The 23882-nt window shown below is 35.7% G+C and overlaps 1 protein-coding gene across 8 annotated transcripts in view; it reads left to right on the plus strand.

Moving 5' to 3' along the window:
• The window catches only part of gulp1a (GULP PTB domain containing engulfment adaptor 1a), a 109998-nt gene that overhangs the window by 46887 nt on the left and 39229 nt on the right, over positions 1-23882 (plus strand). The window contains exon 1 of one of the 8 annotated variants that reach the window (XM_056465817.1): positions 15689-15985. The exons of 3 other annotated variants lie outside the window; for them this stretch is intronic. The gene's annotated coding sequence lies outside the window, so the exon portion shown is untranslated. Of the gene's footprint in view, positions 1-15688; positions 15986-16068; positions 16087-16204; positions 16405-23882 lie in introns of those variants that run through there. 4 more of the 8 variants (XM_056465816.1, XM_056465806.1, XM_056465813.1 and 1 more) reach the window with 4 other exon arrangements.

A 23882-nucleotide genomic window follows, 5' to 3' on the forward strand; every position in this document is an offset into this window, starting at 1 on the left:
AGCAGTGTGGTACACCAGTGTTGAGTGTGACGGTGGTGGAGCAGATGTGGCCTGATGCTTTCATATAGACCAAAAACTCTGAGGAATATTTCCAGTATCTTGTTGAATCTATGCCATGATAGATTAAGTCAATTGTGAAGGAAAAAAGGGGTCCAACCCAATAATAGTAAGGTGTACCTAACATAGTGGCCAGTGAGAGTATATGACTACCCATTGATCATTTTGTAGGTGGTTTTCTTCAAAAAGCTATTTTGCTTTCTTGCCCGGTGCTACATTTAGAATCTGTGCAGAATTGAGTATGTGGATTTTCATTCTGAGTTACTTTTGACCACTTGAAACCAGATTCGTTTGATCAGTTTTGCATTTCTTTTTCAAAACCCTTTGAGATGAACTCTGAGCTGGTTTGTAGTTGTCAATGTTTGTCTGCAAAAGTGCCGCAATATTTGATTATTCTTTTATCCGAGTCTCAAGTGATGTTGTCTTGCTACTTTGGCTTAATAACAGCATTAGAAGTAACTTTTTCTTTGTTGAAGTGATGTAGAGTTTCACTATTTTAGTAGGTTTTGTCCGTGGTGGCTTGGCCAGTTCTGTGGTTTCTCAGCTAAGTAGTTCCAGTGATGCGGCGTCTGAAGTTGCTTCTTATTCTGCATATTCATTCCACAGGGAATTTCTGCCATTCTTATTTTCTTGAACACGACAAAAGTCTTGACCTATATCTGCCAACTCGCAGTCAGGTACAGCTCTGGTGCCACTCAGAACTCCAATTCTGACATCGAAATTGTCTAATGTCAATTTCATCCATAAATATGTATGAAGAAAACGCATCTTTTAGTAAAGGAAATGGTCTATGATAAATCTGATGCTCGAAGAGATGATCAAAAATGACATTTCATCTGTTCAAAGGTCTTTCTCATGTTTGCTGAACAACTTCTGTTTGGTTCCACTGCAAACTGACTGTAATTGGCAATTAGATCCTCTATGTGCAGTGTTTACCAATTCTATATTTCTCTCTCATTAGCTGTAAATGTTCGCAACTGAAATGCAGTATATTCCCATCTGTGGTCTAGACAGAAGTGTATTTAGTGAAGAGAGAGGGTTTGACATTGGTGGGGTTTTTCAGTGCTCTGGCTTCACTTGATCATGATCCATTGGCTCTGCAGCCGCGGGTACATTGGCTTTGACAGAGTGAGCTGGCTGTAATTCAGCTTTTACAGATATGGAGCAGGAGGCTCTGATTCTCTTTGTGATGGACCACATTTTGTGACCTTGCAGGGCAGAGAGAGGTAATCATGGAATATGAGTGGTTACATTTTGAGGCTTGTCATTCTGAAATGTTGGATAGAGGAAGTTTTGTTTATTTGCACCTTTTTATGTTTTTTTTTACTTTGTGTGTACTTTCGTTTTGGAAGAAGTCTTCTGCATACGGTTTACTCACCAATGTTGTGCATTTAAAGGGAGCCTATGATGAAAATCAACTTTTGTAAGCTGTTTGGACAGAACTGTCTGTATGTATAGTGTGTAGGGATGTCCCAATCATGATTTTTTTTTTTTGCCCTCGAGTCGGAGTCATTTGATTTAGAGCATTTACCGATACCAAAACCTGACCCCAATACTTCTGTAATACATAAAAAAAAGAATAAAGAAGTGTGAAGAAACAGATCCAGAATGTTTATTTTTTATTTAATTCACCTTATTTTGATATCTAACAACTCTGTTAGGAAAACAGAGCACTTCTGTGAGGTAGCTTGAACAATCAAGTAATAAATAACATCAATTCTGCACTAAATATGCACTAACATCAACACTAAATATGAAAAAAAAATCTAATATAAAAACAAATAGCACCTCAACTCTCAGTCCCAAGTTTACATATCTCACTGTTTGCTATGGCAATGTTGTCGTCATCAACTTTAAAATACCTTCAGATCACTGACTTTCTCACGCTTTCCGCTGCAATCTGCTTCTGTGATCTACTTAACCGTCATTTAACCAATAGTGTCTCTGCAACAAAGTGATGTCATGCTGCACACGTTGCTGTTTCTGTGTCAGTCAAGAAAGAGGTCTAACTCTGTGCCACCGCATAACTATTGTTGTGTTATAAAATAATGAGAATATATAAATATACATGTATATATTCAAGTTCTAATCGGGAGGTAACATCCAATTTCTATCGAGTCTGAAAACACGTGATCGAGCCTAATTTCCAATCACATGATCTGATCTGGTCGTCCCTAATAGTGTGTCCACTGTCATATTTTAGTGATATAAACCCAACAAGTCTCTCTTTTTTTTCAATTTTCTGATGTTAAAAAAGGGTCCAAATCCCAGTGATTTTGAGGCCCACCGCAACACAACGTAGGAGTGTGGTTTTCCCCACCCAACTAATTGACTGACAGGCGCCATGTTTCTATAATAACATGTATTCACATGTCCAGAGAAGATTTTTTTGCTAATAAACTGAGATTTAAATATTTGTTCCAACTCTATGGGATTTTTATAAGTTTAAAATATTTTTTTAAAACAGAGCATGTATGTAATAAAGACTTAAATTGTTTATGTAATTCTTAACCGCTTTAATCACCATGGTCGCATGGTGTCAGTAAAGGCTAATATGTGTTTGTGTGTGTGTGTGTGTGCGTGTGTGTGTGTGTGTGTTCTGCAAATGGCATTTATGTGTGACTCATCGTTTCAGAAAGGCTTGAATAAACTCCAAATACATCAAATAAGCTTACTTGGTATTTTAACTTATGAGCTGTATTTCAACTTCATCCGAGTCTGTGTCTGTCACTGTGCTGTTTATCTGATGTAACGCATGATGAGAAGCAGACACGCACTTTAAAACGGTGGGTGGGAAGCAGCTCATTTGCATTTAAAGACACAGGCTACAAAAACAGCTACAATGTACTCAGAGACCAAAATGGGCATATTCTGGAGGATATACTAAATTATCTGATGGTTACTTTGAGCTGAAATGTTACAGACACATTCTGGAGACACCAAAGGCTTATCTTACATCTTGTAGAATGGATAAAATAGGTGCCCTTTAAGCACATTTCATGAGTTGCATGAGATTCTAAAGCACAGTAAAAAATGTAATCATTCATTTTCTTTTCGGCTTAGTCCCTTTATTAATCTGGGGTGGCCACAGTGGAATGAACCGCCAACTTATCCAGCATATGTTTCACGCAGTGGATGCCCTTCCAGCTGCAACCAATTACTGGGAAACAACCATATATACACTTATTCATGCACATACACTACAACCAATTAAGCTTTTGTCAATTCACCTATAGCACCAACCCATGCCAACATGGGGAAAAACCTACGCCAACACTGGGAGAACATGCAAACCCCAAAAATGTAATCCGATCTATGAAAAAGAACACTGACAAAAAAAGAGAACAATTTCACAATCTAAACTCTATTTAACTGGCTGCGTTACGGTGCAGTTTTCTCCCATCTGTCCAGTTTTTACAGTTTTCTTATTTTGGAAGATGCTGAGTCGTTCTAAAGTGATTGAAACCCTCAGTCAGGCAGTAGGTTTTCCAGATAAAACAATCCTGACCCTTTCAGCAAAAGCAAGAGAAGTTTACAATGTCACAAACTCTTTCAGTCCTCCCGAAATGGATGATCATCCCAGAAAAACCTGAAATGAATGAGAGGACAGGATAAAGGGGAAGAATCTTAATGGGCAATCAGAGTTCAAAGTGATTCAAGCCTTTAAGCTCAGATTCTCATAAAAGTTGATACACTGTATGCTGAGCTACGGATCCTTTCTCTGCTCAGCTGGAAATGTGAGAGACTAGTGATCTACTGTAAGAGATTTAGTTATGACTTCTGAGATGATGTACTGTAAGAGACTAGTGATCAAGGGCATAGGTTTGCTCTTGACATTGCTGGGGACTGGTCAATCCAACAACCCACCACCCCCTGCAACCCCCACCCCAGCCCCCACTACAAGAATGTAAATATTTTTTATAAAAATTTTTTTGCTATTATAAAATATAGAACTGCAGCCTAATTATATAATATTAATGCTATTAAAATATATTATTAATTACTTCTCTCTTCATACAATTTATTAAGTTAAATCAAATACTGTAAGGTTAAAGCAATGTTTATTAACCGATAAATAGAGAGTTTCCTTTTATTTTTGCCATAGTGGAAATAAAACATTTTTTTCTGACAAATTGTTTCAGTCGAAATTGGACATGCTACTCTGAGAGAACTGGCAGGGATCATATACTTTTACATTTAGCTGTTTATTCTGCAGTTAGTTTTTTAGGGCATGGTATTTACAGACTATATTAGCCTGCTATTAGACTGTGCATTAAAGCGGGGAAAACACGAGCATCAATGGCATTATCATGATGGACTCATTCAGTAGCGAACTTAAGTTTATGTGACTTACACTTTTCGTTGAATAAGTTCCTTATGTGCACCTTTTTAAAAAAAATTATGTTTTTTTTTTAATTTGTTTATTTTTTTTGCCGCCACTATCCTCTGTGTCAGACACGTCCCACAGCTTAAAATTCCCCTGCAGTTTTGATGCTGTTTGTATCTGAACTAGGGTTAGGCAGTGTTGAGCAATTTGGCATCGTACAATGTCTAATGTAAAACATCACAATGGACAATGCCATTGTCGTCATAAATGAATTGTTTATGAATAGTTAACTAATTCATAACAAATTAATAATTTGTAGCCTACCATTTCAACTACATGACCCTCGTGTTCTTTGTTTTGCCCATAACCAAATCATAAATAAAAAAATATAAGTTACACACAAATTACTACCTGTAAATCACTTTTTCCACGAGACTCTGGCATGAATAGGCTGAGTGACCTGTGTCGTGATAATGACGTCGACAAACTTGGTTGGTTAAAAAAGGTGCACAACCAACAGGAACCAACCAACAGTATCTGAGGTTTTCAGTAAAATTACTGAGTCAAATCAAATCACTTTTATTGTCACATATACAACATACAACAACATACAACAGCATCCCCCCCCCCCCAAAAAAAAACGCATGTAATGTAAAATTGGCAATGTTGACAGCAATATGTACAATGAATAGGTGTACACATAATTGTAGGCAGTATTGTTTTAAGTATGAATTGGTAAAGTGCAATGCATGCTACATGGTGGTGGTGTGCAGTGAGGGGTGTGGAAGAGTTTCTGTGGCATGTGTTAAGTGTTCATTAGTCTATTAGTCTGAGGGAAGAAACTTTCTTTCCATCGGCTATTGCGTGATCGGATGCTGCGGAACCGTCTGCCTGAGGGTAGCAGCGAGAAGTCTATGGCTTGGGTGGCTGGAGTTGCTGATGAGACTGTCAGAGACTGGTTATGACTTGTGAGAGACTAGTGATGTACTGTCAGAGACTGGTTATGACCTGTGAGAGACTAGTGATGTACTCTCAGAAACTGGTTATGACCTGTGAGAGACTAGTGATGTACTCTCAGAAACTGGTTATGACCTGTTAGAGACTAGTGATGCACTGTTAAAGACTATTTATGACCTGTGAGAGACTAGTGATGTACTGTTAAAGACTATTTATGACCTGTGAGAGACTAGTGATGTACTGTTAAAGACTATTTATGACCTGTGAGAGACTAGTGATGTACTCTCAGAAACTGGTTATGACCTGTGAGAGACTAGTGATGTACTGTCAGAGACTGGTTATGACCTGTGAGAGACTAGTGATGTACTCAGAGACTGGTTATGACCTGTGAGAGACTAGTGATGTACTGTTAAAGCCTATTTATGACCTGTGAGAGACTAGTGATGTACTGTTAAAGCCTATTTATGTCCTGTGTGAGACTAGTGATGTACTGTCAGACTGGTTATGATCTGTGAGAGACTATTGATGTACTGTTAAAGACTATTCATGACCTGTGAGAGACTAGTGATGTACTGTTAAAGACTATTTATGACCTGTGAGAGACTAGTGATATACTGTCAGAGACTGGCTATGACCTGTGAGAGACTAGTGATGTACTGTTAAAGACTATTTATAACCTGTGAGAGACTAGTGATTCACTGTTAAAGACTATTTTATGACCTGTGAGAGGCTAGTGATGTACTGTCAGAGACTGGTTATGATCTGTGAGAGACTATTGATGTACTGTCAGAGACTATGAATGAAAAGACATGTGAAAGTGAAACCATAAATCAGAACCGTACTGTTCTTATAGTGACAGTACGCAATGTTCCTGCTGCTGACTGTTTTTATCATTAATCAAACAACAAAAGGACTTTTATTTTATTCTATTGCATTTATGTCCCTTTCCTATTTACAGGGAGGAAAATCACTATATATATATATATATAGTATATATATATATATATATATATATATATATATATATATATATATATATATATATATATATATAATATATATATATATAGATATATATATATATATATATATATATAGTTAAGTCAGAATTATTAGTCCTCCTGAAGTATTAGCGGCCCTTTTCCCCCCAAATTTCTGTTTAACGGAAAGAAGATTTTTCTCAACACATTTGCAACACATTTTGCAACTCATTTCTAATAACTGATTTATTTTATCTTTGCTATGATGACAGTAAGTAATATTTTACTAGATATCTTTCAAGACACAAGCATTCCGTCTAAAGTGCAATTCAAAGGCTTAATTAGGGTAATTAGGCAAGTCATTATATATAAGTAGTTTCTTCTGCAGACAATCAAAAAATATATATATTGCTTAAGGGGGCTAATAATATTGACCTTAAAAAAAGGTTTCAAAATATTTAAACCTGCTTTAATTCTGGCCAAAATAAAACAAATAAGACTTTCTCCAGAAAAAAAAAAATGTTATAGGAAAACTGAAAAATTCCTTGAACATCATTTGGGAAAAATTTATTTTAAAAATTCACAGGAGGGTGAATAATTTTGACTTCAACTGTAAATCATTTTCAATAATCGTGATTACAATTATGATCAAAATAATCATGATTATGATTTTTTTCCCCATAATCGAGCAGCCCTACTACACTGAGATCTGACCAAACAGCTTACAAAAGATGCTTTTCATCATAGGTGCCCTTTAACTGGTTTTGTTGAAGTGGCTTGGTTATTTTGTAAAACACTGTTCTTTTAGTATGGAATAACCACTGGAATTTCTTCAAATTTTGAATATAAAGTTTACATTATAGCTGAAAAATGCAACATTTCAAAATATACACAAAAATATTCATAAATTGTTCTCTAATTTAGTTTTTATACTCTGGTATGTTTTGGTGGATACCTTAATTACATTCAAGCTTCGCAAAAGTATAATTTCCCTTTTCTTTTTCTTGGCCTCCTCTTTTGTTCATTGCACGGGCTGTTTCAAAAGCCTGAATATTTTCTGTAAGAATCCACATCATTGTCAGCAGTTTAAAGTAAGCACACATATGAATGGAAGCTTACTTTAATGGAGAATGGATAAGGACTTCATTTCCAGCTAGCTGTAGTCAGAATGGGTAGAAAGGTCAGTTCAATTTTCTCAGCTCTCAGCTATAACAATTTGTAAGTGTATCATTGAAGCTGAATCCCACATTTCCTGCTCAAGATCCGCTGGTGGATGTAAACACATGTTCTGTCTTGAAGTACGGCTGAGGCTTTTGCTGAAAAGATCATCATGTGGTTACTGCAGAAGGCCATGCTTTGTTTGTTGAGGTGAATGACCTGGGGATGTGGAGGGAAAAAAAGGTCTAAAATGGGCCTTACGGTAAGACTTTTTTTGCAAACAAAAAATGCACTTTGGCTCAGCATACCGATTTAGACCTGAAATGTAGTGTATGTGTATTTCTCAAGCAGGAAACAAAAATTAATTCTTTCAAGTACCAAAGTAAAATTGGGAACCACTGGGTGTAAAACTTTCATGGAAATTTAAAAATGATTTAAATTTGTCCGACTTGTTCTTTTAAAGAGTGACTGCTGTGATTATACAAACTACCAAAGGGTAATGCAAATTCCAAATGCAGAGCGGTTAAGAACTATTTATATCTGTTAAATCTTCTCAATTCAGTCACATTAGTAATATTGTTAATGCTAATTTTGTCGGGGCTCCTCATCTGCGGCTTGATATTCAGCTAAAAATACAGTGTCATTATAAAACACCCAAACCTTTGCCTGTTAAAGTGTCTCTGAATCTCTTTAATTATCTAGTCATTGTTCTTTTATGAGTGGAAACATATCAGGAGACATCAGTAAGCTCTGCCCTTTCAAGCTCTACTGAATAAATTCTGGTTAAGTGTCTTAAATCTCAAATTATTGAAGAGGATGAAGCATCATTTCTGTGCTCATTACACCTTTTATGCGACAACAATCTCTGCTCTTTTATATTTTTTGTGCTGGCTGCCTCTTCTTCTTGAAAGTGAGAAATGCCAACAGCTGACCTATTGAAAAATGCTCTATTGCTTGACCTTGGTGTTGTGCTATTAGTTGATGATATAGTGTGTCTCAAAGTGTTCATCTGTAATTATAGCTCATCAAAACCTGTTTATCCTAATTAATGAAGAAAACCACTTTAACCTCATAAGTGGCTGATTTGAAATGCTTTGCATGAAGCACAGGGAAGATTCAACTCGTTATTGATTTCAAATGACTTTGCCTTTATAAATAAACAACCAAGTAGGAGCTAAATGAGTCAGGACTACCACTGATGCTTAAACAAGCTTTTTGATGATGCCTTAAAATGCTCTCTAGGCAGGAATTTGTAAGCAGATCTGTATTTTCAGTAGCATTTTGTGCCATGATCAGATACAGAAACTAGCGCATTCTCTGTAAAAGGAAGACTGGGGTTAAGCAGAAATAGAAATGCAAAACTTTTACCTTGACTAGCTTCAGACCTTAACAAGATTGTGCTCCTCTTTTTGCCAGCCAAGATCTCCTCACCCACTTCATCTCTTTTCATCCTCTGAGAGATATATGTAGATACATTGACTTGCAGTTATACATTTGAAGTTAGGGTTTGTAGGATTGGTTGGGAAGTATAGATGTTATGTAACTATGTTTAAGACTTTTGACAATACTTATTTTAATAAGCAAACTATACATTTATACAGTTGTTTCCCTTTTCTTCATTTAAAGTCAGAATTATTTCCATCCTGTTAAATATTTCGTCACCTTAGAATTACAAGGTTCTATCTGACATTTTTGTCAAAATTGAGTTATTGATATATTCTTATTAAATGACAACTTATTTACAATGTGGGATGTTTTTTATAAGTTGTTTACATTTTAAGACTTTTTATTTAAAAAACAAATGTTACACACATACAGTTTGCTATATGGAATGCAAAAACTTTGAAGCTCAATATCTCAAAATTATTCAGAACGCAGATAGAACCTTATAATTCCAAGGTAATGATTTATATTTTACTCCAAGTTCTGTTTAATGGAGAGCTTTTTTTCAACACATTTCTAAACAAAATAGTTAAATCACTAATTACCAATCACTGATTTATTTTATCCTTGCCATCATGACAGTACATAATATTTTACGAGATTTAACTAGTACTCGAGATACTAGTATTCAGCTTAAAGTGCAATTTAAAGGCTAAATTTGGTCAATTTGGCTAGGCAAGTTAGGGTGATTAGGCAAGTCATTGGATAACAATGATTTGGCCTGTAGCATATTGAAACAAATATAGCTTAAGGGGGCTAATAATAAATGCTTTTATTTTGGTCAAAATATAACATTATAAAACAATATAATATAAAATAAATATAAAACGATATAAAATATAACATGACTTTCTCCAGACAAAGTCTATACCAAAAGAGTGTATTTGAAAGTCTTGTTGCTCACCAGCAATCACTCGTTTCATGCCTAAATAAATGAATGTTAAATGAATGTGCTGAATGAAGTATTTGCACCAGTTATGAGTTGAAAAAAATTGGCATATTGGAAACTGGCAAAACCTCCAATATCATACAACCCTAATTTGAAAGCATGGTAATACAAATTGAAAAAAAACAATGTGCCTTGTCTGATCACTGGTGACTATACACTAAGGCTACACAATATATTGTTTTAGCATTGACTACACTTGCTTGGACTCCAGTATTTAAATTACTTATCTTAACCTGATTAAGACAATAATATAGTTAACGTGTTTACATAAGTTGCTTTTTTAATGTTATTTTCATGATCCCGTTTTACATGTTATAGCACATAATTTAATTGGCGTCAATGCATCAGCACTCTATCCACATTTCCTCTGGAGTTTCATGTTATTTTCGGGTGTTTCATTTTTAATTTGTCGACTTTAACTGCAGGTTTAACTGCACTTTCACATTTTAAGAATATTTCATGCATGCCCCCATGACAAACGAGATATTGGATGCGAGTATGAACTGCTGGAAGGAATTTGGAATTTAATTTAATGGAATTTGATACCGCACGCCGTATGGGGAAAAACAAATTTCATGATGCAGGCGAGTGTGGTCCTTCACTGACTCTGTAGGTGCAGAGAATAGTGTCAAACAGCCGTGTGTGTATAGACTATCCTGTCACAATATGTGGCAAAACTACTACATGACTAATAGTTTAATTGCGGTGTTTACATGTCTGTATTGTACTTCAATAATGTGACTAAAATCGGCATACTCCACATGTCTTAATTCAATTTAGTTCGATTATGACCTTAATCGGTTTAAAATAATCAAAAATCGCTGTAACCATGGTGATTAATCAGACTCTTAATCAGAGTATTGTCTTAATCATATTAAAGTCGGATTATTAGTGTCCATGTAAACGTACCTCTTGATATCGCAATGTGATCATTCGCAATAGCCACATCACAGGATATGTAATGTTGAGTCTGTATTATAGTTTATTATTTGGATGTGATGGGCGACGCAGTGGCGCAGTAGGTAGTGCTGTCGCCTCACAGCAAGAAGGTTGCTGGTTCGAGCCTCGGCTGGGTCAGTTGGCGTTTCTGTGTGGAGTTGCATGTTCTCCCTGCATTCGCGTGGGTTTCCTCCGGGTGCTCCGGTTTCCCCCACAGTCCAAAGACATGTGGTACAGGTGAATTGGGTAGGCTAAATTGTCCGTAGTGTATGAGTGTGAATGAGTGTGTGTGGATGTTTCCCAGAGATGGGTTGCGGCTGGAAGGGCATCCACTGCGTAAAACATATGCTGGATAAGTTGGCGGTTCGTTCTGCTGTGGCGACCCCAGATCAATAAAGGGACTAAGAAAACGAAACGAATTTGGATGTGATTTTGAGGCCTGCAACTGTATGATTTCAAAAGCATTTAGGCTTAAGATGTTGTACCATTTGTAACTATAAAAGCAATGGATGTTATTGAATTAGTTTTATTTTAATTATTCAATTACTGTACCTGAATACTGTTGGACTCGGAAAATGATAACACACTGTTTATTTCAATTGTAAATATGTATTTTTATTTTATTTATATATGCTTGTAGATTGTTTATTTGAATTTAGGCTGAGACACTTCCCTAGAAAACTATCGTAATCATCATTAATTCTTTTCAAATAGAGATATTTAAGTCATCTTGTAAAATTGTATTTATATTTTGATATACAGTTTAAGTCATAATTATTTGCCCCCCTTTCATTTTTTTCTTATTGTTTAAATATTTCCCAAATGATGTTTAACAGAGCAAGTACATTTTCACAGTATGTCGGATAATATTTTTTTTCTGGAGAAAGTCTTATTTATTTTATTTCGGCTGGAATAATTTAATTTTTTAAAACGGTTTTTAAGGACAAAATTATTAGCCCTTTTAAGCTTTTTTTTTCCAACTGTCTACAGAACAAACCATCATTATACAATAACTTGTCTAATTACCCTAACCTGCCTAGTTAACCTAATTAACCTAGTTAAGCATTTAAATGTCACTTTAAGCTGTATTGAAGTGTCTTGAAAAATATCTAGTCAAATATTATTTACTGTCATCATGGCAAAGATAAAATAAATCAGTTATTAGAAATGAGTTATTAAAACTATTATATTTAGAAATGTGTTGAAAAAAATCTTCTCACCGTTAAACAGAAATTGGGGAAAAAATAAACAGGGAGGCTAATAATTCTGCCTTCAACTGTAGATCGCACATTAAAAATATATTGCAATGTTAGAATTGTCCAATATCGTGCAGCTATTAAAATACTATACACTATTAAAAAAGTATAAATGCCACCTGGCAACAGGCCATACTGATAAAATAATGTGAAATATGTAATGTATAGCAAGTTGAAAGAATCTCTGAAAAGTGCATTTCTGTAATGTTCAAACACACTTCTGTGAACATTTCATCCTTAAATATGAATTTGATTAATAGAAATCAATAGTTTTGTATTGAATTTGTTTTTCTGCATTAATTTTTGGTCAAATTTATCAAAGGTCAAATTCTTGATTCTGCTCATGCTCGTTTTCGTTCTTTTCCATCTGAAAATGCTATCAGATTTTCCCAAGATACACATTTAAGTGTCAACATTTCTTGCTAATGTTGTCCAGGTGCGTGTAAGATTATGACTACTTCTGCACTTCTTAAACCATATGGTCCAAACTACAGAATAAGTACTTTTACCTCACGAAATGGAAAATGCCAAAGTCTTAAACGCATTACTCTCCCCTCCCCACATCTGTCCACACAAGGCGGAGGGGTCCAGATGATGGAAAGGAAAACAAGTTTTAGGATAATAAAGCAAAAGAATCTTTTCAAATATTCTCAGACCTGCTGATGCCAAGACTAACACAGCTCCACCCAGGCCAATCAACTTTCACTGAGAGATGTGAGAGAGTTTCAGTGCTTTTCAGCATCTGCACGAGCTGAATATTTCCATGTGCACTGTCTTTCTAGTGTCTCGGTCATCCTGTAACAGTTGTGACATCTTGAATAAAGCATAGGTGTCAGGTTTCAGTATTACTCCGCTAACTGCCAAAGTCCACTGTGTTGCACTCAAGTTGCTCTAAAGTATGAACAGGAATTTTTGTGGTTGTGTTTTTTTCCTGTGGTGAAAAAAAATGTTTTTTTTTCATATGCCAAGCAATTTCCTTGCTAATTTGTGCCTTACATGAATTATTTACTCAGATTGTCTTGCTTTGCTTAAAATGCTATGATCAAAAACAAAATGGCAGCATTTTACAATAAATTACTTAAAGGGCACCTATGGTGAAAAATCTACTTTTCAAGCTGTTTGGACAGACATATGTGTAGTTACAGTGTATAGGCTGTCATATTTGGGTGATATAAACACACCAAGTACTTTTTTTAAATTTAACAACATAAAAACGGTGGACCAATTGGAGCGGTTTTCAGACCGCCCGCAACTTGACGAAGGAGTGCTGTCCCCCCGCCCACCGAATTGATTGACAGTTGCGTATTAATATGTCCCGGTAGTCACGTGTATAATCATACTAACAAGACAGGACGAGCGCAAAGCAACTGGGAACAAAAGGTCTGTTCAGTTTGCTAGGATCACCAATCATCATCAAATATGAACAAGAGTGAGTTTTACAAGTTTAAAATGTTTTAAAACCGTGCAGTGTGTAATGAAGTACAGAGATTTACCTTAGCTTCATCAGCACAGCCGCGTGTCAGAACAATTATAAAAGAAGACGCTTCAATCCCGGTTTGTGGGCATTAAATCAGGTTTATTTTGTACATGAACATAACAGGTAATCATACAGCAGTGGATATTAACCTGTATCCTGTCAAATATGCGTGGAAAAAGAATGCAAAGCTGTCTGTGTGTGTGCGCGTGTCTTCGCTGCAATGTGTGTGCGTGTGAACTTTGTCACTTTCAATTCAATTCACCTTTATTTGTATAGCGCTTATACAATGTCGATTGTGTCAAAGCAGCTTCACATAAAAGGTCATAGTAAATTGGAATAGTGTAGTTCAGTTTGTAGTGTTTAAATTCAAAGTCAACGACATTGTAACGACATTGTGTGTGACTCATCGTTGCAAATCAACAACAAATGCATCAAATACTCATTGGTAAAGTTCTTACTGTAGTATTTCTCACAAACGCTATGTGAGATCTGCTTCCTTTAAGTTTGTCTGTTGCCTGAATCTGCCGAGGGAGGAGATTAAGGCACGCTGAAAGGCACGTAGAAACGGTGGGCGGGGAGGACTAGCCTTAAAGGTGCAGTACAACAAAACAGCCACCTGATTAAAAAAGGCATAAAAAAAACTTATGACAGGTATAATAAAAAAATCTGATGGGTGTTTTGAGAAGAAACTTTACAGACACATTCTGGAGACACAAAGACTTATATTAAATCTTAAAAAAGGGGTAACCTATGTGCCCTTGTTTGTAACAGTGAGCAATACATGCTACTGTTCTCTCTCAGTTCTCTTATTGTATCTATATTGTATCTTATTTTATTCAACAGTTCTGTCTGGTATTCAAATCTGATTGGCTGATAGCTATGCGATATTCTGCAATAGGTTGTTTTCACATGACGTCATTGATGATGGAGGGCAGGAAGTGGTTCTTCTACATAGGAATCGCTATCAGAACATCAAAATGTTTCTGTTTTGTGTTGTTTATTGTTGTTTAAATAGTCCAGAATGATAAATGCCAAACAGCTTTTATAGACTTTCAAAAGTTTTTGCTCATAAAGAGGGAAAAATTACAGAAACTGGCTGAAAAGCGAAAGAAAAGGCAGCATGTGATAAACATTTATTCAATACTTCTTTTTGAAAGCGATGATTCGTTTGACAGCACCAGTAATTATTATATAAAGGCCGAGCTATGTGTATTATATTGGAATGTATTACATTTAATCAGATACAAACACCACCACACTTCTACAAAAGCCAGGAGAATATAAATAACGTACCCTGCCATGTAATCACTGCAATGAAATCTCCGTCTTGTTTTGCAATAATCCTTGTCTTTACTGGCGTTTCGGCAGAATAAACAACCACAACGTGAACATCGAGATGTGCAGCAGCGGTGAATGTTTATTGATGATCATTTCATTAAGTTCGTTCCCCCTTACAAAAATGTATTAATCATATAACGTAGAGTGTGCATCCACGCTTTTGTATGTGTTCATCTGTTATTTCGTGATGTCTGGAAGATATCCGCATGGGGAAACGCTTTAGTAATTTATAATAAACATGTTTTTGAACCACATAGTAAAGTGTATAATTTGTGCAACTCTGTTAATGAATGCTACAGAATATTGTTATTTAATACTGCTAAAATTCTACAGGTCACTATCAGTTAATCGCTCAGGTTTATTAAATCATTTACAGGTACAAAATAGTAATATTAATAATAGCAACACTCTCAGTTGCAGCGATTGTGTTGTTTAACAATTAATCATGAAAATAAAAATTTGTATTTACATAATATATGTGTGTCTTGTGTGTATTTATGCATGTATAAATTTGCATACATTTAAATTTTTATGAATAAATAAAACAAATGTTTATTTTGTGTGCATTTATTTGTGATAAATCACTTAACAGCTCTAGTTATTCTAGTATATTTATTCTAATATTGAAAATAGTGAAAAAGCCATGCGTTAACAGCATTGAGTTCATCAGTCATCATACTGAATCATGTAAATGTTAAGTGGTATGATTATCCAATCAGAATCAAATACTCCAGAGCAATAAATTTAAGCATTTTCCCTTACACAGCACACTTTATTTCCGCCATTCTCTTCTTCCTGTCTGCTTTTCTCTTGTTCTTTCTCTCAAGAGCTTCTCTCACACTCGTGAGACACCTCGTTCTGCTTGCAAATCCGCCGCCCCTCTTACTTTAGTACTTCACATAACCCCATCTGGCCCACAGCTGAAAACTATTAAGCACTGCTGGAACTTCCTTCTTAGTAACCCAGCTTGTGTGAAAGCGAATAAGTCACCTGGCTCTGCATTTCACCCATCTCTTTGCTTGCGTCTAAAAGCTGTCTTTCTCATTTGGTTTGTCTTTGGCAGAAGACACTGGCCGGTCCTTTGGAAATCTCCCCTCATTATTGGTAAGAATGTTGGCCTTTTTTTATATGGAGAGGTCTGATAGAAAGGACAGGAGTGTTTGGAGTGTGGCTCCGAACTCAGCGGAGAATAACAACTGATCCATGTAAGGAATGCGGAGGGCTGAATTAATAAACATTGTTTTTAGAATCTTCGCTATTTGAAGGCAGTGAAAAGGTGAAGACAATGGATGGCTTCATTTTATTTTGCAGTTTGTTTTTCTTCTTGTTTTGTTGTAAATGCTGGCCGGGTTGGCTCAGATATGGGTCATATCAGTGGAATGCTCATTTGCTTTGAACAGCCTTAACTTTCCTTTTTTTTTTTCCATCTCTGGATGTTTACATTCTCCTGTTCATCCTGAGCTTTCTGTGCGTTTGGAAGCTGTTTTGGTTTTTATCATCATAACAGAAATTCAAAGGAGAAAGTAGGTCACTTTTTAACATTTCCAAACGTCTGTGTGATTATGCGAATGTTTTGTGTTCCTACTTTACAGTTCAGTTCACCGTGAAGGTCTATTATTTGAAACATGCCCCAACATTTAGTGTTGAGGAAAGTGCTGGAGTATTAAAATCAAGTGTTTCGTTTTTTACTCACTCCATGTTTTTAAACCATCTTGAAATGTCTTTGAAATGAATTTGAGGCATATTTTGTTTGTGTTCTCATAAATATCTCTAAGAATGACATCTAAAGTTCTTGCTGAAGTGTGTGTATTCAGTAAATCTTTTTTTTTAATCTCCCCTGGAGCCAGTTCAAGGCTCAAAACATGATGTGCTGAGATTATTATTCTCAGAATTAGCATTATGCTTGTAATGTTCATAATCAAAAGCAAGAGAAATGTGAGTTTTACTAAAGGCTTAAATATCAGCCACTGGAGAAAAAGTGCATAAATTTGAAATGGTATAAAGCAAAAAATGTTAAACTTGACTTTTCATGAATCTTGTGTTTTATTATTCCGGTGTTTCTCGCTTTGTGCTTTTGTTTGTAGTCTGCTCCCTAGAACGCTGAATTTTGGGGAAAATATAATGCTCATAAAGTTGTGTGCATGATTATGTTTGATAAACCACAGAACAGTCCAGGGCTTATATTTATTCTGATTCATTCAAAAAAGCATAATAACTCCTGAATAGATGGTGATGGCAAGTTATTGTTTTAGAATATTAATTATTTTATGAGCTTATGAATTTTATGAACAACGGCGAACACTGAACAGTTATAAATTGCTTAGCTGGAGTTCTCTTTTAAAGATACCCGCAGAACTTTGCAGCTCAGCATAAAAGGTCTTGGAGTCTCTCCTGTGGGACAGAAAGTCCAGCCTGGAAGTGATAAACGGTGAACAAACACAGCTGCTGTCAGTCAGGCGGCCGGTCAGCACAGCCAGGTGTTTGCCCAGGTGTGACCGGGCAACAGATAATATTGCTTAGCAGAATAACTGAGAGAGAGAGAGAGAGGGGCATTGATGTTTTTTTTTCTCTTTCTTCTACACTGTTCACTCTCTCTGCATGGGGAATGTTGTAATGAAATGGTCTGTGTGGTTTTTCCTTTGAAGCTCTGGAGCAAACGTGTTAATAGGTTAGGAAATCTTTGCAATGTTGACCGTAAATATGACTTCGTTTATATATGTCAGAGACTTTTTCGCGAGTTTTCTGAACTGTGACAGAACTCCTAATGATTTGTGAATTCTTTGGAAGTTGTTCTTGGTCTCCTCAGACTGTTGGCAGGGGTGACGTGACAGACTTGTGACTTCACCTGCTCCGTCAGTGATGACCGCTGTCCTTGTACATTTGACTCTCCATGGCTCTGTATGACAGCTCAATTGCCTCTGTATAAAAAAATACTAGTGCCTGCCTTTCTGCTCAGCCCATGTGCTTTTAAACCTGTCAGTCTGTCACGCTGAAGCCTGTTTGCATTGCTTTCTTGGAATATAAAGGTATCTATATTCTTGTTGGCTTTATTTAACCCATGTGGAATCTTATGGACTGTTTAAGAATATATATATATATATTGGGTTTTTTAGTCTGTGTTACTGTAAACAGCATACATTTTTGTAAAAAAAAAAAAAAAAAGGTATTTTTTTTCTTATAAGCATTTAACATTTCATGTCTGAATGCTTTCATAATTTTGTTTTACAATACAAGTACAAAATAGTTACCTTCAAGATAAAAAATGAAGCCCATTTAAAATGCAATGTCTCGCCCAAGTGTTAAGAAAATTAGTTTGTCTTTATTTGTATAGCGCTTTTACAATGTAGGTTGTGTCAAAGCAGCACATAGAAGATAATAGTAAATTAAAACCATGTCAGTTCAGTTTTCGGTGTTAAAGTTCAGTTCAGTTCAGTTCAGTGTGGTTTAATATTCACTGCTGAGAGTTCAAGCACTGAAGAGCAAATCCATCAATGTGCAGCTCCACATGTCCCGAACCATGCAAGCCAGTGGCGACAGCGGTGAGGAAAAAACTTCACCAATTGGCGAAAAAATATATTTATTATATATGTTTAAAATAATATATATTTAAAATATATTTATTATCTGTTTTTTGTCCTGTCTCTGTTATCCTGTTGCACTGTAGAAGCTCTGTCACGAAAACAAATTCCTCGTATGTGTGAACATACCTGGCAATAAAGCTCTTTCTGATTCTGATTCTGATCTGAAAGCGAAGGATTAAAAAAACATAGAGAGAAACTAGGCTCAGATGGGCACGCCCATTTCTCCTATGGCCAAACGTCTTGTGCAGAGCTGCAGTCTAGGCGCCGGAGGCTGAAGAACACTTAGCGTCCATCGTGGAGAAGCTGCAGGTGGGAGAGGTCACCTGCTGATGTGCAGGCTGGCCTTTCAGGATCAATGCGAGGACTCGTCTGTCACGGGGGCTGACAGAGATCAGTCTCATGCTCTCCGCTCCTTCATGACCACCACAGCAGCTGCTCAGGATACAGCCTGGTCCAGCATTATGGAAACCTTAGGAATAATAAAAAAAATGTGTCTTTAATCTAGTTTTAAACTGACAGAGTGTGTCTGCTTCCCGAACTGTGCTAGGAAGGCTGTTCTAGAGTTTAGGTGCCAGATATCAGAAAGATCTACCACCTACAGTTGATTTTGATATTCTGCGAATAATCAATTTTACGCAGAATTAATTGAGCGTAGAGGACGTGATGGGCTATAATACACCAGGAGCTCCCTCAAATACTGGGGAGCTGAGCCGTTCAGGGCTTTTTAGGTAGTCATTAAATTTTTTTAATTTATACGATATTTAATAGGGAGCCAATGCAATGATGAAAGAACTGGAGTAATATGATCAAATTTCTTTGTTCTAGAAAGCACTCCAACAGCTGCATTTTGATCCAGCTGAAGTTTGTTAATTAGGCCAACAGGGCAACCGCCTAGTAACGCATTACAATGTGACATTGCACAAACATGATGCAGAATGAAAATTAACATTGATTCTGATCTTTGACATAACCATTTAGCATTATGTAAAACAAACTTTAATTCGCAATTACCCTGGGGAGAATGTTAAAATCCTTTCAAAACAAAGAGCTTCAGTTTTGAGTGTCAGTAAGAGTGGACAATATTCTATCGAACTCCTAGGCAGTGTTCGAATTATTAAAGTTATTTTTATTAGTTATTAGTTATTTTTTTCACCAATATTGAATCACATGATCTACAGACCATACTGACCAAAAGTTATGGAATTCAGCTTGATTAGACCAACTGTTTTTGTTTGACTTGTGAACAAATCTAACATAGAGCTTGCAAAATGGACTTAAGGCAATATCTTCTTAACACATTGATGTATTCACATCAAACCCGATGTGTGTTGTGACACACATGGTCTGAGATTACCTGCAGCGTTTCGGCACACTACCCCCTAGCGGTCCAGAGAAACAACAAAATGGCTTTTTTTTTGCTTATATCTTTTTAACTCTATGTCCAGAATTCATAAAATTGATCTCTTTACATGCGGCATAGCATGCCAAGTCGAATGATTTCTGATTTTCCCAAGTCAGCCATTTTGTCCGTCGGCCATTAGATGCTTCATAGGTATTCAAAAACGTGTTGCTTTTGGCCTCTGGACTGCTTTGTTCATTCTGCCTCTGAAGTACTTGGCCCCTTAATTGCTGCTTGCAGCTATATTTTAATTTGTTTTAATTTTATTGCAGACTTGTTCAAATTAACAAATTGTGGCTGTCTGAAGGATGGTTTTAACTTTTACACATTATTTTATGTTGTATGTTCATTTCCCTTTATTTCATCAGGGATCACCACAGTGGAATGAACCACCAACTTATACAGCATATGTTTAACGCAGTGGATGTCCTTCCAGCTGCAACCTTGCTCTGGGCAACACCCATACACACTCCTACACTTTTACACACAAACACTATGGCCAATTTATCTTATTCAGTTCACCTATACCACATGTTCTTCTACGGTGGGGGAAACTAGGGCTCTTGGAAGACACCCATGTGAACACTGGGAGAAAATACAAACCCCACAAAGAAATGTCAACTGACACAGCCGGGGATCGAACCAGCGACCTTCTTGCTGTTAGGCGACAATGCTAACCATTGAGCCACCGTGACGCCCCATAATGTATGCATTTTTGCATTGATGTGAATTTATTTATGTGAGTGTATTTTTCTACACATTTAATGTTCAAGATCTAATATAAACAGGCTCTGTTACAAATCTGTTGCAAACACAGCACAATTCTGCATACCAATCCCATGTTGCCGTGGATATGTCTCATTGGCTCAAACCAGTAAGCTGCTCTCACCTTGTCATCTTCATCTCAGCAGTACAAAGTGGCATAAATTGTATGTTTAAGGTTTAAAAAAACATATCCATTGTTCTGTCATGAAATTTTAAATCACATTTTTCTATGCCAAATTTTCATCCCAAAATACTATAATTTACTGTTTCCCTCCAGTGAAGCACCACACCCTTCACATAAAAACAAACATAGGCATCACTTCTTACACTGCTTATTTAGCAAGATGCAAGACTTTTTTTAAAGCATTCTTGGCCCTAAATAGCATTTCAGACAATAATGTTTAAATAGCGGTTAGCGTTTTCACTTTAAGAACAGCACATTACATGGTGTTTTATTGTTTTCACCCTTTTATTACAGTACTTAAATGGATAGTTCACACAGAGTGAAATTTAATTCAGCTCAGGTCATTCAAAATGTAAGTGCCCTTTTCATTTCTTCAGTAATGAATATTTTTAACTGAATCTGCAATTAAGTTCAATTCAATTTAACCAATTCTTAAAATGCAGGTCAATGATTTCTGGCACTTTGTAAGTCAAAAACCTATAGAGGGAAAAACAAAATGAATACTCAAGGATCCTCATGTTTTTGGTGGTACAAGAAACTGAGCTTTTGCAGCATTATTATCTCAGGAAATGGTATTATTGTTAAAAAAATGTACTCTTAAAATGTTAATGTAACTTGCTGCTCTGCTTTTATTTTAGTCTACTTAAATCAATTCAACTACAGTACTTGGGTTAAAAGTTAAGTCAACTTAAGATGTGTAGCATTTTGCCTTACAAATTTAAGTCAACTTTTTTTTTTTTACAGTGTCAGCGTGAGCTATTTATTTACTGTAATGTTTGAGAGAACTGTTTGCCATATTAGAAACACTGAGTATGTTTACATGGACACCAATTAATAAAATTAATTTAATCTAATTAAGGTCATAATTGAACTAAACAGAAATGGAATTAAGATATGTTGAGTATGCTGATTTCAGTCGCAATGCAGTACTGACATGTAAACACCGCTATCAAACTATTTCTGTCATATAGGACTTTGCCGTCATATTGACACAACTGTTTGACACTATTCTCTGCACCTACTGAGTTAGTGAAGGACCACAGGCACCTGCATCACAAAATGCTGAGGGTTTTTTTCCACACAGCCAATTTCATTGAAACAACACCCTTCCAGCAGTTCATACTCTCATCCAATCTCATTTGTCATGGGGGCATGCATAAAGTGTTCCTGAATGAAGGTGAAAGTCCCAAACTGCAGTTAAAGTTGACAAATTAAAAATGAAACACCCGAAATTACATGGAACTCTGGAGGAAATGTGGATAGCGTAGTGATGCAATGATGCTAATCGAATTATCTGCTACAGTATAACATGTAAAACAGCAACATTCAAAAAGCAACTCATGTAAACACCTTAATTATATTTTTGTCGATTTAGATTAAGGCAAATAATTCGATAACTGATGTCCATGTAAATGTAGTCAAGGTATACTGGCTAATTGTCAGTATTTTGTTGTGAATATGAAGTTCCCTTTTATTTTATTGTCCAATATGTAGGCTGCCTGTTCACTCATAACGTGGATATAAAATTGGTCAGTCCAGCGTTAAAACTGCAATGTCTCTTACTGTCTCGTTGCATTTTACTATGAAAATGGTTACCTTTACTTTGAGAATTATCCAATGATAACATAAGCCTGAAAAAAGTTATCATGATTGCTAAATCACAGACAAGATATGGGAGTGAGGAACTTCTACTGAACTCACTGTGAATTCATTTTTCTGAAAAGCCTGTAAGCATGCAGGTTTTATCTGCTTTACACCAGGGAAATCAGTAATGAGCACATGGGTCCATTGGGGAGGTGTTGCAAGTCTTCTGTTTCCATCCATCCACTTGACAGTGCTATTGTTATAAATACATCTAGCCATTTTGGCTTCGCGTTTGATAATTTTTGTCTCTTAGCTTATTAGTAATTTTGTCAAACTTGTTTGATAATGTTAGAGAAAACTAAGCTTGCAGTGAAAATAAACAGTAGTAGGTTTAATGACACTATAGTCACTACTGTCTAATAGTTTTTGGTTGTTTTCACATTTTTGGTTAGTACACAGGGCTCTCTTCTTTTTCCAAAAGCCAACAGCCAAGTAAGTTGGTGATACAGAAATAGGGCTGAGCGATATGACAGAAATCTAATATAACACTATACAAGTCATCTTGTGTCCTGATAATGATATAAAGTTAAAGTCAGAATTATAAGCCCTCCTGAATTATTAGCCCGCTTGTATATTTTTCCCCAATTTCTGTTTTTTTCAACACATTTCTAAACATTTTTAAAAACTAATTTCTAATAACTGGGTTCTTTTATCTTTACCGTGATGACAGAATATTTTACTAGATATTTTTCAAGATACTAGCATTCAGCTTAAAGTGCGGTTAAAAGGTTTAACTAGGTTAATTAGGCAAGTTAGGGTAATTAAGCAAGTCATTGTATAGCAATGCTTTGTTCTGTAAACAGTTGGAAAAAATATTGAAAAAGAGAGTTAATAATACTGACCTTAAAATGGTTTTAAAAAAATTAAAACTGCTTTTATTCTAGCTAAAATTAAACAAATAAAACTTTCTCTAGAAGAAAAAATATAGGAAATACTGTGGAAAATTCCTCGCTCTGTTCAACATCATTTGGGAAATATTTGAAAAAGAAAAAAGAAAATCACAGGAGGGCTAATCATTTTGACTTCAACTGTTCATATCATGATATAGTACAATTTCTATAAATACAATCAATTATTAGTTTATATACTGTAGATTGACCACATGTAAATCTTCTTTTTTTACATTTTATAGTATATACTTACAAATAATCAGATCAAGTCAGAATTATTAGCCCCCCTGAATTATTAGCCCTCTTTTTATTTTTTCCCCAATTTCTGTTTAATGGAGAGAATATTTTTAACACATTTCTAAACATAATAGTTTTAATAACTCATTTTTAATAACTGATTTATTTTATCTTTGCCATGATGACAGTAAATAATATTTGACAGTATTTTTCAAGACACTTCTTTACAGCTTAAACTGACATTTAAAGGCTTTACTAGGTTATTTAGATAATTAGGCAAGTTATTGTATAATGATAGTTT

The sequence above is a fragment of the Danio aesculapii genome, chromosome 9 (assembly GCF_903798145.1).
Source record: "Danio aesculapii chromosome 9, fDanAes4.1, whole genome shotgun sequence".
Lineage (NCBI taxonomy): Eukaryota > Metazoa > Chordata > Actinopteri > Cypriniformes > Danionidae > Danio > Danio aesculapii.